Source organism: Pseudochaenichthys georgianus, chromosome 6 (genome assembly GCF_902827115.2).
Source record: "Pseudochaenichthys georgianus chromosome 6, fPseGeo1.2, whole genome shotgun sequence".
Taxonomy (NCBI): Eukaryota; Metazoa; Chordata; class Actinopteri; order Perciformes; family Channichthyidae; genus Pseudochaenichthys; species Pseudochaenichthys georgianus.
Window position 1 is genome coordinate 33,360,414 of NC_047508.1, and position 15,605 is coordinate 33,376,018.

Sequence of the window (15,605 nt, forward strand, 5' to 3'; positions counted from 1 at the left end):
GAATGTGATAAGAAAACCCCCAAACCCATTTACTTAATCTGGCAATGCGCATAGCACTGATGAGTATCACTCTCAAAGCCTGGAACTGTTCATGTTATGGAAGCTCATACAGTACTTTGCGGCAGAATATGAATTGGCTTTGGAAAACGTCACCCATCAATAAGCAGGAGTGAAAGTAAAAGAAAACCACCCACCTTAGGGAAGGCTGTTCTTTAAACTGCATCCACGGCGAGTTTAATACAAAATAACGATCCTCGGAAGAGAACACTGCAGCCAGACGATAAACAGAGGAAAAACAGAAGAATATCGTCGCATCAACAAGTTAAACAAACGGAGCAGCAGTTTCTCAGCAGAGAGTGGTCAGCCGTCCAAGCGCGATCTTTTTCTCTCTCCCTCTCTCTCTCTCTTCTTTTCATCCGCAAGGCAACGGTGCTCAGTTGCATGCGTTTTTCTCCCGTTGCAGCTACTCCTCAATAAACTCCTATTCCTCTCGTCGACTGCAAGACCACCCTCCCCCCTCCTCACCACCAAGCTCCGACTGTGGAGAGAGGAGAGAAAATCATATTCAGAGAGAGGAGTGGTCCTATCTGCACCCAGAAATTCCTCGGCCGCTCCTCTGTGGGGAGACTAATCAATGCGTAAAGGAGGCGGCATCTCCAGAAGCTCAAGTTATTGCTTATGTGTGTTTGTTTTCTCCCGCTGTACACCGTGAACCCTCACGATTTGACTTCTAAAATCTAAAATACAGTACATGAAACAAACCATAGATTGTTTTAAATAAGATGGGTTATTTTGTGTGGGTTTCTCGGCACATTAACCAAGTCCTTTGAAGATGTCCTTCGTTTTTCTCTTTAAAAATAAAAAGTCTAAAACGACTCGGTTTGAAGAGTTACGATGGATATATAAGACTCTCAGGGTGCAAAGCTTGTGATTTATTGGTAACAATTATTGATCTTAATATTGGGGCTTATTAGTTGTTGTTTTTCATCAAAGAAATATATTACAGGCTTCAGATCTGCAGCACATCGTGATCAATATTGTTTCTTGAATTGCATTGTTCTGTGATGCTACTGCATGGAGTTACACAGCTTAAAAGGTCAACATTGTTGGGCTACATTGCTCTGACATTTTCAGAAATAACCATAATCAATGAAATGCCTCTTGTGTGCCACACCACAACACAGACTTGCCATCTCCGTGGGGATTTTAGAAAACTGCATGGAGCATTTGTTGCATTCTGTGACTTCAGTTCTCCATATAAGGAGCCCACTGCCACTGAACCTTTAGAAGATTTCAGCCCAGTTTCAACCATTTTAGTTTTTCAACTCCACGGAGCGCTCTAAAGCATTCTACATCTTTCTCGTTTCCCGGGATGCTGCAGGTTACAGTTTCCAGAAATGTTTTACAGTGGATTCACTCAGCTGTACCACTTCTCCAGATCCGCTCAGCACAGAGGGGTTCAGAGTCATGGTTAACTACACACAGCTGCTGAGCTTAAACAAAATGGACTATGGTCTCTTCGATAATTGACCCAGACCTCCAGCCCCAAACCAAATGGGGGTTAAGATTAATTCTCTTAAACATGTTTTAAAAAACACCAGCTGTTGCTCTTATAAAAGGCAATTTGCAACAAAAGAAAAATAAGTGGTGGAGTGTTTTGCTCAAGGACGATTTGACAGTGTAAGTGGTCGCTGATGGACACATAAGAAGTTGCACTTGTCAGACCTGTGGCCTTTTGTTCTCAGATCTTCAGCCAGTTAACTCCATTCACGCCCAGCCTCTGGTCCCCTCTGGCTCCATGGTGAGTTTTTTTAGGATGAATGCACAGGACTGTCAGAAGTGCCATTAGTGTATGCGGATCACACTCAGTGTTCGGTTTGAGCAGTCAGGCCCAGGGGCTATGTATTCATCAGGGCATTTAAATATTCCAGCGGTTGCCAAATGGCACCAAACACAGGCGTCCCAGCAGAGCGTGATGCCAGACTAGCTGCGAGCTTGTCAATGCACAGATAGCCACAGTGCTTTAATTTAGGAGGTATTCAAAGTGGTTATTTAGTAAATGGTTATTTAGCATTTACATATCCTGTAATTTAAGCAAATTCTCAAAAACGTTCAGATTTTCGAACAGAACACGATGATATTTGCCTCAGAATTATGAGTGTATAAAAAAGCATGGCAGTTTTTTATCTCTCATTCCTCATATTTTCATTTGCCTTTGGTTTGTAAATCTTCTAAATGATTTTCCTATAAATGTGAATTCACAGTTTCAGCCTATATCTTTTCACAGTATATTGACAGATACATTATGTATGGAAAGTCATATTAGATGGTGGTGCTCTGTGGTGTAGTGGGATGGTCAGAATGACACCCTCAAGGTGCTGACATGCTTCATGAACACGGTCCATTCCAAGAAGTTCCAAGGTCATTGCAGATGATTGGTGTTGACACAGAGCTGTGCAGATGATTTAATTACACCGTCTATGTGTTTATGGATTGACTCTTTGGATCAAGTAATTAGCATGTGTCCTCAACAAGGTTGAACAACTCATCCGGCATTTTTGTGGTGTTTTGCGTTGACATCAGTTAAAAGATAGAAACCGCTCATGTGGATGTATGCTAAATGCATTCATGTCAACAAAAATACAGACATGGTTTACTGTATAAAGGCTTCCAGAAATAATAGTTATATATCATCAGGCTATTTTTCTGTCCAGCCAGATAAGGCATACTGACATTTTAAACTTGTACCATGGAAGTGATGCTGAGGGCTCTGGGATTAAGTTGTGTACCAGGATACATTTTGTAAACAGGTCCTTAAGTGTGCTTAGTGTTGTAACTCGAATGCACGCACCCAAAACAAACACACAAAAACTGTCTGATAAACCCTCAGCAGACTTTCATGGAGGCTCAGACACACACAAACACAAACACACACACGCTTGCACACACCGAGAGTCATCCTTTTCTAATTTGACAGTCATTGACAGTAACAGTTCGTCCACTGTACACTGGTGCAGCCCTCAGTGCTGCGTGTTTTCTGTATTCTATATGTAGTCAGGTCCAGTTCAGTGATTGAGATGATTAATCAGATGAGTCCCTTTCACTAGATACGTGCCATGGCTTGTTAAGTAAGAAGTTAAAGGGCAGCCCCCATTTGATTTGGGTCATCAATGAAGAATCTCGAAACATTTGAAATAATTGAAGCGAGCTTGTAAATGTAAGCCAGATATATTAAGTGAGCAGAACGAATCATCTACAGCACAAATACATGCTTCAATGCCTACAATACCTTTAAAGACAATCATATAGGCTCTGTACTGTACTTTACTGGGATAGAAGTCTAGTTTAACCCCATAATAAACTTCATTTTTATGGAGCATTTCAACGAGATGCAAAGCTCATGACAAGCGATAAAAAGGTCATAAATAAAAAGCCAATAGGATGAGCAATAAAAAATCCCAGAAAGGCAGAAAAAGGTTAGAGAGGAATAAAACAGGCAAATTACACAAGGTAGCCTACCCTATTTCAGGCGTGGGTACCACCCTGGCATGTTTTATGACATGCTGTTAATGAAGTCTGAATCGTCCTCATGACCTCTGGACACAATGACATGCAGATATCCTCAGGTGAGCAGCCCTCCCACACCACGTCACCTCACTCAGCCTCCTCTGCCTCACCTCGGGTCTAATGAGTTATTGACCCCCCGCGGATGTGTAAAATAGAGTTGGTCTTCTTGGTTCTTTATTCCACATGGCAGCTGGTGTGTTTGTGTGTCTGCATCTCCCTTTCCATGTTTGTGTGTACACATCCATGTATTCATGTGTTAAGCCATTTATTTGTGAGTTCATGTGTGTGTACTAAATGCAGAGATGCCGGGAGTGGGAGGCTGATGTTTGCGCTTGAGGACAGTATGACTAGTTTTATCCCTGTCAGGATTGCTGGGATAATCTGTAATTTAACAACTGCTTCTTGTCAAAAAGCTACAAATGCGCTAAATGTGTATGTGTGGTTGCTACTGTACCTGTGGGTTTATTTCAGCATTAAAAAAGGTGCTGGGAAATATATAAATATTACATCTGTTTCATCTTAGATTATGGATATTGTAATGTCGCATGACATCCCTAGTTTTAAGAGATGTACTGGTATTACAGTAAAGTGATGTTATTTCCTGAAGTTACCAGACTTTTCTAGCTGTTCTATGATTTAGCTTTACCCTTTAAGTCATTATATCCACATTAATGTTGATTATTTATTCAATATAATTATGGATATTTTGGAAAAGCACCAACAGTCAACCCTGCAATATCTCTGCAATATTTCCCAGCCAGACATCAAAAGCATATTGTAATTTATAGACCAAATCTGTTAAAACCTACTGGCATGATTACAGTCTGCCAAAAACACAAAAATACTGTTTGAGTATGGTCTCACTCATTAAATCAGTCTATCATTTATATACAGCCCATCCTGGATAGGAAACAATGAAATCCACCCACTAGCGCCTTTTTAATTGTTTTTCACCTGGCTCCTTCTCACTGTGTCTATAGGGAAAGTAGCTCTTGTCATCTGGTGAAGACGTGTAGGGATTAAAACAGAAAGGGAGGTGTCTGTCAGCGTGAGTGCTTGTGCCTATAGCTAAAGCACACACTGCCGGTGTGTCTGGGGCTTTGAGAACTCCTTGAGTACAGTACATCACTGCAGGATCAGTCGTAAGTCCCTTAACTGCCACTGCACCCGGGCACATCTGCTGAAAAATGTAACGTGCGGCCATGAAACTAAGCTAAACCATACTTTTGCTTACCTTGTCTTGTCAGCTCAGCCTTGTAGTATTCCTTTTAGCCTTGTTGCATTGCAGAAAAATACAGATGTTCATTTATCTCATGGCGTATAATTAAAAACTAAAGACAGCACAGTGCCCAGCCTTCAAAGCCTCATTGAAATTATTTTCCAAGGACTTCGTTTTTTGTATACCCGTCTCATCTGTTGAATACAACCCCCACTGCAGAGGTGTTGAGCAGATGCTATGTGAACTTTTGAACACAGAGCTTTTAACAGGTTCACACTGTCTGTGCAGCCGCAGCCCCAAATTGAAAAGGAAGCTTCTCCTTTTTTTTTTTTAAGTGATGAAACCTTTATGTTGCAGCTGCTTCACTGCACTGAGAGGACAGCTAAGAGGAGACGGATATTAGCTGGAAAGTTCAGCTCAGGACTAGAACAGACATCAGAGTTCATTGCCCATCATTGCTGTGCATAGATTTGTATGAATGTTGGAGCACACTGGATAGCATCCAAGATGGAACCATTTTGATCTAATCTGCCTCTTGAAATCATATTTGTTTGGCAGATGTGAGGTCCCGTTTCATTGGATCATATTCAGAATTTCATTGCCATTTCAGTAGATTGATACTTAAATGTCACTGGCTTTAATACGGTTGGCTCAGATTCAATCCATTGTTTTGGATTTGCTTGCCGTTTTTTTATTGTGTAAATGTACTGACAATCAAAGGCCGTCAAGTTCAGGCCATAAACTTCTCTCTAATCCCTAAAGATGTACTTAATAAGGACACACAGTATGCAACTTTTCATCTTTTGTATTTCGGGTTCAAAGAACATGAATAGATGCTGTAATGTTCAAAAAAAACTTTATTCTTCTAATACTGTCTGCCTGATTATAGCTGTATTCACGTTCTGTCTCAAAGCTTTGGTTCAGCGCCTGTGTCTTTAAGCCCCTCTCCCAAAAATACCCAGTTTGCTTTGATTGGTTGCTGGGTCTGCGCTGTCAAACAATGGCCTTTTCACAGCAGCATCACTGCGGTCAGAGAGACTCGCTGTGTCTACTTCCCACTTCTAGGGTGAACAATAACTGAAGAAAACGCTTATTAAATAAAAAACTTTACGCACCACATTTTCCATCAGGAATCAGATCTCAAATCAGGGAGAAATTAGCAACAAAGATTACAGGTTGTCTCCAGTATATAATACTATTTATATCTCCTTGTCACATTTGCTCATTACGTTTGAATTAACTCTGATACCATAAACATTGTAATTTCATCTTTGTGAAATAAATCTAACGTGTGATCTAATGTTACAAGATCATTCATTCTGAATTTAAAAAAAATATCCCCCTAACTAAAAATCACTTTATTCATATACAATAACATTGAAATATAAATTGGGTTTGCCTGAACTGAAGGGGTGTCAGCTGGCTATCCTGACAATGATGATGCCTCTTCTCTGATGGCCTGTGGGAGAAGAGTCCAGAAATCATTTAACCCAACAGGAGCTACAGGATCGACCACCAGGTTACTCATATCACCTGCAAAACAGTAGATTTACTGTAACATTATTGTTCTGATTCTGTTTAGTTTTGGTTTTGTTGTGTGCTTTTTGTGTGTTTTCTTCTGTCTCCCTCCTCCCTTCTCTATTTTCCTCTGCAGGGCTGGGTTGCATTCGGATGTTTAAAAATCAGCTCCTAATGTCTAACCCTATCGTCTTTCCCTTGACCTCTGAGTGAAACGTCACGGGGTTAAGGGATAGTGGATAGGAGAATTCAAAAGGACTTAGGAGAAGAGACTGCGGTACTTTAGAGAATCCGACTGCACTTTCACTATCCGACGTGTTTATGATGCGCCAGCGGACGTCCTGAATGTGCGTCTGCTGCTGTGGGGGAACTATGGAAACTACAGTTTTCTATACAGCGGACTAAAACATGGATGTTTAATAAGAACGAGGGACTGCTGTAAACTCATATAGAGACTCTGCACCGTGCTCTGATGCTGCTGCTTTGCTTTATGAACGTGGACAACAGAGAAACATATTCTTCATGACCAAAGTTGGAATTGAAATAAAAAAAGAAAGTGAAACTTATGCTCGTCACATTAATACAAACAATTATCCCAGTATGATTGTATGAACTATGAAAATATCTTAAAATCAATACAAATGTATTTATTATAAACGTTAGTCTTTACCATCTATCACTGTGTATATCACCATTCAAACATCTTTTAAAAGTTGAACAAACCCCACACAGCTCAGTGAAATGTTGACTTTATTTGATCATTTCAGTAAAAACTAACGTTCATATTTCTCTTTTTGATTATAATACTGATGAACGTTCAAAACAAAGCACTTTGGCAACTTACCACATACGTTTTAAAATGCTTAATAAGCACCGTAACTTTCATGATATAATTTCTCCGTCATAATCTATTGTTTCCGTGAACGGCCGACTGTTGTGTGACGTCAAATGCTGCGGCTGCAAGGCATTGTGGGGCAGCATTTTCTCCTCTCCTTTCGGTTAGGGAGGTCCAGTGGTTCCTAAGCTAAAGGAGGTTATAAAGGAAGTTTGAAACCTCCTTACCTATCATTCTAGAGAATTCGAACGGCACTTATCATGGCTGCCACTGAGGGACTTCCGGGTCATTTCACTCCGTTAGGAAGGTTCCTAAGCTAAATGGACTATTCGACTGCAGCCCTGGGTTGCGTTCCGATAGTCCAGAGATCAGCTCCTAAGTTCTAACCCTATCGTCTTTCCCTTGACCTCTGAGTGAAACGTCACGGGGTTAAGGGATAGTGGATAGGAGAATTCAAAAGGATTTAGGAGAAGAGACTGCGGTACTTTAGAGAATCCGAATGCACTTTCACTATCCGACGTGTTTATGATGCGCCAGCGGACGTCATGAATGTGCGTCTGCTGCTGTGGGGAAACCATGGAAACGACAGTTTTCTATACAGCGGACTACAACATGGATGTTTAATAAGAACGAGGGACTCATCTAGAGACTCTGCACCGTGCTCTGATGCTGTTGCTTTATGCTTTATGAACGTGGACAACAGAGAAACATATTCTTCATGACCAAAGTTGGAATTGAAATAAAAAAGGAAAGTGAAACTTATGCTCGTCACCCTCTCCCTCCGGTCCACATTAATACAACAAATTATCCCAGTATGATTGTATGAACTATGAAAATATCTTAAAATCATTAAATGTATTTATTATAAACGTTAGTCTTTAACACCTATCACTGTGTACATCACCATTCAAACATCTTTTAAAAGTTGAACAAACCCCACACAGCTCAGTGAAATGTTGACTTTATTTGATCATTTCAGTAAAAACTAACGTTCATATTTCTCTTTTTGATTATAATACTGATGAACGTTCAAAACAAAGCACTTTGGCAACTTACCACATACATTTTAAAATACTTAATAATCACCGTAACTTTCATGATATAATTGCTCGGTCATAATCGGTTAGTTCCGTGAACGGCCGACTGTTGAGTGACGGCAAATGCTGCGGCTGCAATGCATTGTGGGGCAGCATTTTCTCCTCTCCTTTCGGTTAGGGAGGTCCAGTGGTTCCTAAGCTAAAGGAGGTTATTAAGGAAGTTTGAAACCTCCTTTCCTTTCATTTAGAGAATTGGAACGGCACTTATCATGGCTGCCATTATATGTTGCACTGAAAGTCGAGCTTCCAGTATAACACCAGCCAAAGCAATTAGCAACAGGTTGCTAATGTTAACCAAAGCTACACAACTTGCTAATAAGAAAGAACATTTTTAAATTCCGTAAAATTTGACCATTTGTTTTTCACATGTGTACATTGAGAGCAGTTTGTAAAGTATATCAATGATACAATACTGCTGCATAGTATGTAGCCAGACCCGGCGCCAGAACAAATCTAAAGGGAGGGCCGATGATTTTCATGGGAGGGCCCACAAAACCGTCACGTGCTGCGTGCCTGCGGCACAATATCAAACAGCGAGGCCAACAGCATTGCGTAAAGACGCACACTTATCGCAAACATACACAAATAAAGGGCAACATAGAAACCACTTTGAAACATTGTGTGCGTGGCAGCACAAACACTGGTAAATCACGAGCAAGGCACACTGGTTACGGATGGCAGCTTCCTCATCGCTGCACTCGGAGAGAAATAGTAGAGACGGAGACGATGAACTGTTTAGCCCGCCTTGGGCATGGTGTATTTCTATGCACTGCACTCGGACATGCTGTTGAGTGAATCGAGTCACCTCTGAGAGGGAGTTGGTTGACAGCTAAAAAAGCTATAATATCAACGACAGCTGACACATAATAACGGCTCCGTGCCAGCTGATCTGCACCAAAGTACTAATTTCCTTATTTGTTTCCTCGCCTATCTGTCTCTCTCTACACACACTCTCATATGAAATGTGTTCTTTTGATGCGGCATGCATTAGCAGTCCTTTATCAGTCTGTAATGCGTGTTTCCAGTCGCAAAAACCTTTGACAGTAAAAGCCGCATCAGATGAAGACGTATTCACTTTAAACTGTCTACAGGGGAAACAAAAGGCTGCGTCTGCTTTGAACGAATCTTCAAGCCATGGTCTGTTGTGTACCATGCAGCGGCAAAAGTGCGCTTCTTTCCTGAAAACAATCTCCCTGATAACGATCCAGTTTCACCTGGTTGGGTTTATTAACCCCAAGATCATCGCTAACTCAGCCCCAGGGTTTGCCGAGGTCACGCTTGTGACATTAGGCGTGCTGCTGCAGCGGCAGGTGCAGGGTCGCCAGCAGCACCATCGGCTGCAGTTCTTTCATCGCTATTTCGTTTTAATAAATCCTTAGACCTTCAAACAGAAGTGGGAGTCTACAGAATGCACAATAAACAAATCCAGAATAGGCGGCAGAGTGTGACGCTGTGATTGGTCTAAATGGGGACGATTCACAAATCACAACAGACACATCACACATGCATTTATTTGACGTAGCCTGCGATTTTTTTTTTTAGTTCTGACATCACATACATCGTAGCATAACAGTTCACAGTTTATTTATAATTAAAAAAAATAAATATATATATTTTTTAATTTTTATAAATAATAAAAAACGTGTTTATTGGGGAGGGCAGGAATGTCAAATGGGAGGGCCTGGCCCTCCCACGGCGCCGGGCATGTATGTAGCCTAATCAGAGAGTGGAATGGAGCAGATGGGACCTTCTTGTAAACAGTGCCAGCTGAGCTAACGTTTCACGAAAGGCAACATGAAAACACAGCAACTCACTTTCAACCTACAACTGTCATAATTTAATTGAATTCAAATTATGCTTAGCACTCACACAGTATAACAATCTGTATAAAATATTGCATTTCTCTGGTCCGTGGGTCGAAAAGCAAGGCTACTGCTGGTGGATGCATTAGCGTAACATGCTAACATTAATCTTACAGGCAAACTGTAAAGCAGCATAACAAAGGCAAAAGATAACGTTTCCAAGTTTTAAGTACAGCTGATACCAATTCATCCAGACTTCAGCTTCCGTTTTTGAAGCTTCAAAGGATTTATTGTCATATGAATAGTAGCTACATTGTGGAAATGGCAATGAAAAGTCCCAAGCTCCTCCAACGTTGCAACATAGTTATATAGAGTTTATAAAAAATAAATAGTGCCATGAGCAACAGTACAATAGATTAAAATAGAATAGTGCAAATTATATTGCAAGACCAATGTGCAAGTAATGCAGATGAAGTAAACGTTATACATGTCAACAACAACAAAAATACAATAAGCTCAATAATGCAGAGAATGTTGTGACCAAGTTAATGCAGGAGGCTATATACATGCACATATAATAAGATATACAAGAACAGAATGTAAAATTAAATACTGTACAGTCAAATCAAATTAAATACTGAAGTGAATGTTGTTGCAGTGTACTGCTTCTTGTTGAGAAAGAGTTGTTTCTATTGTTGTGTGGACATTCCAGCCATAAATTCTCAACCTCAGATGATTGATGGGAGATCATAAAGGTTTTTCTGTTGGTTATTGCAGCAAACAACAGAACAAGTTACTTTGTTCGTTCGGGCTGTGTTAGCAGGTCCATGATGGTGAGGAACAACAATGGCGGACAGGAGAGATTCAGCAGCTACTTTTTAGGGGGAACATCACCTTGCTGGAGGTGGTTCTACTGATCCCAGGAACCTGAATATGGGATATGAATAACTATTTGACATTAGGAGGGGAGACAAATCTGATTCATTCAGCATAAGATGGATGGAGCAGGAGAAAAAGAGAGAGGACTTATTATTCTGAAACTTTCAGGGTTGCCTAGACGCCCCAATGACCCATATTTATGTTTAGAAGCCAGGAAAAAGTACATTTTGAATAATATGTGACCTTTAATGACATCAGCTCTTTTCCCAAGGTACTGTCACTGAATGCTGAATAAGAGAAGCTTTAATTCATAGATCCTCAGCGCCATCATTACCAGTAAACACTGTGACAAAGGGTCAGGAGGGGACCAGAATTGATGGCAGGGTTGTTTGTTTGGGCAGTGACAGTGTGGGCTTCTCCTGACGTCATTTATCGGGACTTGGCACAAGCTGGTTTGACCAGTGACATTTGCTTTCCCACCATGTGGCCCCTGTACTTTGAGGCCAGATGGCAATGATGCCTCCAAAGCAGACGACACACAAACCCTCATGCAAGCGTTCACACACACACACACACACACACACACACACACACACACACACACACACACACACACACACACACACACACACACACACACACACACACACACACACACACACACACACACACACACACACACACACACACACACACACACACACACACACACAAACAAACACACACACACACACAGATTTACATAAACACACACACACACACACACACACACACACACACACACACACACACACACACACACACACACACACACACACACACACTGCTCCCAATCAAGTTCCCCTTCACTCAGCAGAGAGAGGGGGCAAAGCAACAGATCGATTTGTCACCTAAAATAATTTATTAAGTCCTGATAGAATGCCAGAAAGTAAACTTAGGGAAAAGTGGATGTATTATGATTGGAGTCGGGTAGATCGATGCTTTCCTCTCTCTGTGAGGCTCAGCTTGTTTGTTCAGGGTGAAATATCATCATGAAGGCACAGCACATAGCACTTCCACCTCCCCCTTATCTTGACTGCAAAATCTGTTTCTTTTCTGCTCTCTGTCTCATGTCCCCGTCTTTTTTTTCTTCTGTTTCCTAGTGCCAAATGAAGGAACCGTCAGTCATCTGTGAATGGTATTCAGTGGAACAACCAGCGAACTGAAATTTTGTTTTGAACCAAATATCTTGTGATGTTTTTTAGAGACCTCGGGAGACAAGGGTTGAAAAGTGAACTGAACACTCTGTAGGTGTATAAGTGTGACCTATTCATCCTGAGGGAAGGAGGCAAATCAATTTACTCCTTTGAAAGTTTTATCAATCATGAGCATCACAGCTTGGGGGGAGGCTCAATGATGGAGGGCTTCCTCCTAATACATCATATCAGTAAACGGCGATAAGCATCAGCGCTTCAATCTAAAGCTTATTTGAACTGCTTGTGCTGTTTCTGCTTTACTAGAAAGCACACAGACCACAGAGTCACAGGAAATGATATGGACAGAAAGGCGATGACAGGAGTGCACATGGTAATCAATCCATAAGAAAGCCCTGTGCGAGCTGCTTCTCTTTGCATATTTCATTATTTCCACATTCACTTCCCACAGCTTTTGTTGTGCAACCCACCAGACTATAAATGAACAATTATTTTTGAGAGGGGAACTGTGCCCAAGCAATCCCAAATTTCACCAAATGAGTGCACAGCATCACACAGGGGGTTGACGTTGCCACCGGTGACAGTTAAAGGAATAGTTTGACATATTTGGAAATACGCTTTCTTGCAGGGAATTAATGGAGTAGATCGATGCCACTTACATATCCGTCCGTTTCATAATAGGCTAAAAACCAGCAGTCGTTTAGCATATCTTAGCATAAAGACTGGACAAAGAGGAAAACTAGCCGAAAGTCTGACTTCTAAAGCTGCCTTGCAGGACCTATAAAGCGTGTTCAATAACACATTATATATATATATATATATATATATATATATATATATATATATATATATATATAAGTTGATCAATAATTAACAGATGTGTTAAACAAAGATCATGAAGAAAACTATTCCTTGGCAGGGAGCAGCAACTTCCTGTAGTCAACGCTGGTTGCCTGGCAACTGCTAAGAGGCAATAAATATTTCGACATGTAATCCCCTGTGAAACAATGTCTGTTAAAAAAAGTCAGGGATTTAATCAATTAAGTTTCTAATACATTTGAGGTAAATGATTTAGTAATGCAATTTTAAATAAAAATAGTGTAGTTTAATTAATAAGTAGCCTACATGTATTTGTAAACCAATCAATCATTTAATTAGTAACAACGTAATACGCAAATTGTTTGATAAGTAATCTAATTAACCATTTTAAGCAATGTGGAAGGAATTTAAATAAAAAATACACAGAGTGTGCCTTTCATTTCAGATATTTAGTTTGATTGGTTCCTGTACGTTTCAATTTGTGCCACCTGTTGTAATTGGTCGAAGGTACGGAAGATACAAACAAAAAACGTTATGCAGGAGAGAAATGAAAACAGAGCGTGAGACGCTGGGAGTACTCATTATTCAGATCGACCCATTTCAGAATAATGTATTATATGTTTTGATTACAATTATTGATGCATTAAAGTGTTATCAAAGCTGGTAAAGGTTGAATAAATGTGTTTGAGAGTTGATTATATTTGTTAAGCTCCTCGTAAAGAGACACAAAAACTTGAACCCGCTATGCAAGAACACTGGGACGGAGACTTGGGTGAAGTGTCAAAAAGACTGGATTTAATAAGTCCACAAAAACCCAGGCAGGGGACAAGGCAAACTCTGAACAGAGTGGGGAGAACGTGGAGCAGGGCTGAGATGGAGGTTGGGCTGGACGTGGCAGGCAGGACGGAATGGAATGTGGAGTTTCTGGAACAGGCAAAAAACAGAACAGGATTAGCATATGAAAAAATCCAACAGGAAGAGTATACAAAAGGACTAGAAAATCTAGTCAGCCGGAACTGGAGTTTACCACTGAGTATACGAAGAACTGGCGAAGTCTGATGATCGAACCAGAGTTTTAAGCAACAGCAGGTGAGTGGTGGTAATCAGTGATGATGAGAAACAGGAGCGGAGGTGAGTTGGCGGAAAACGGAAAGTAGGGCTTAACAGGTTAAATACTTGAGAAAATATACTTAGTTACTTACACCAGCATGAAGTAATAGTTAAAAGGGTTACAAATATAGATTTTGCCAAAAGAAATCTGAGAGGATTTAAGTTGTGTGGTTTAATATTTAGATAAAAGCCAATTCCATTTGTACATTGTCTTCATTCTTTGATAATCGTATTTAAGTAAAGTTGATTTAGTTTTATATTATTTTAACCGGCACTCTTCTTAATTTTGAAGGGGTTCGTTATTTGTGTCTTCTGTTTTCTTTTTAACTTAAGGATATATTGTAGTGCTGAGATATAGGGAGTCAGAGGCGGTGCAAGGAAGGTGCAAAAGGGTACTTTATTGGAGAGTAGAAAAGGACATGTTGTCCGGTTGCAGTCCGGGAAGAAGAGAGAGAAGACGGGAGGGCACACAACATATATAGACAACACATAACATGTCCATGTGGAAACAAAACCCCAACTGTAGTTCCATGTGTGAACGGGCCATCGTAAGGGGGCCGCATTAGGTGTCGTGGCGAACCCAGCAGGAAAGAGCGCTGCCCGGCCACAGGTGAAGGCACGGCGGCGGCGGTCATGAAATCTCCAGAAGGACGGAGCGGTATCCCAGGGAGGGAGGAGCAGTCACCCCGGGAGGAAGGAGCGCAACCCGGCCGCAGGCAGACGCACAACGGCGGCGGGCACGAAGTCCTCGAGGTATCCCCGGAAGAGAGGAGCAGTCCCCCCGGGAGGAACGAGCGCAACCCGGCCGCAGGCAGACGCGCAGCGGCGGCGGGCACGAAGTCCTCAGCAGGCGTTGAGGTATCCCCGGGAAGCAGGAGCGCAACCCGGCCGCAGGCAAACGCACAGCAGCGGCGGGCACGAAATCCTCGGCAAGCCTTGAGGTATCCCCGGGAGGCAGGAGCAGTCTCCCCGGGAGGACGGAGCCGTGGACAGATGAGAGGCCAGACAGGGTCCCGGAGCGTGCCACCCATGGGCAGATGGAGCATGGGCGACGTCCCGAACTGTCGAGGCGAGAGGGGGTCCAGGAGTGCGCCACCCAGGCGCCGATGAAAACTTGAGTGGCGTCTGGATATCCCCGGAAGGCAGGAGAGGCCAGACAGGGTCCCGGAGCGCGCCACCCATGGGCCGATGGAGCATGCGACGTCCTGAACTGTCGAGGCGAGACGAGGTCCAGGAGTGCGCCACCCAGGCGCCGATGAAAACGTGAGTGGCATCTGGAACCGCCGCCGAGGTGGTGAAAAAGGTGAGAGTGTCCACACGAGGTCAACCGGCTGGTTGACCTCAGCTAGCCGCTATCTGGCAGCCATGGGTAGCTGCTAGGGGTGTAACGGTTCACAAACATTTCGGTTCGGTACGTACCTCGGTTTTTTGGTCACGGTTCGGTTCGGTACGTTTTCGGTACAGCAGAATTTTTTTTCACAAAACAAAACATATATATATATTTTTTTTTTATTATTATTAAACTGTGAATAATGTATTCACTCAAATAAATACAAAATATAATAA

The 15,605-nt window shown here is 41.9% G+C and overlaps 1 protein-coding gene across 2 annotated transcripts in view; it reads right to left on the bottom strand.

Annotated features, from left to right (window-relative positions):
- kcnd2 (potassium voltage-gated channel, Shal-related subfamily, member 2) overlaps nucleotides 1-615 on the bottom strand; it is a 43,052-nt gene extending 42,437 nt beyond the window's left edge. For both annotated transcript variants that reach the window (XM_034084217.2, XM_034084219.2), the window contains exon 1: nucleotides 195-615. The gene's annotated coding sequence lies outside the window, so the exon portion shown is untranslated. The remainder of the gene's footprint in view (nucleotides 1-194) is intronic.
- Nucleotides 616-15,605: the final 14,990 nt, after the last annotated feature.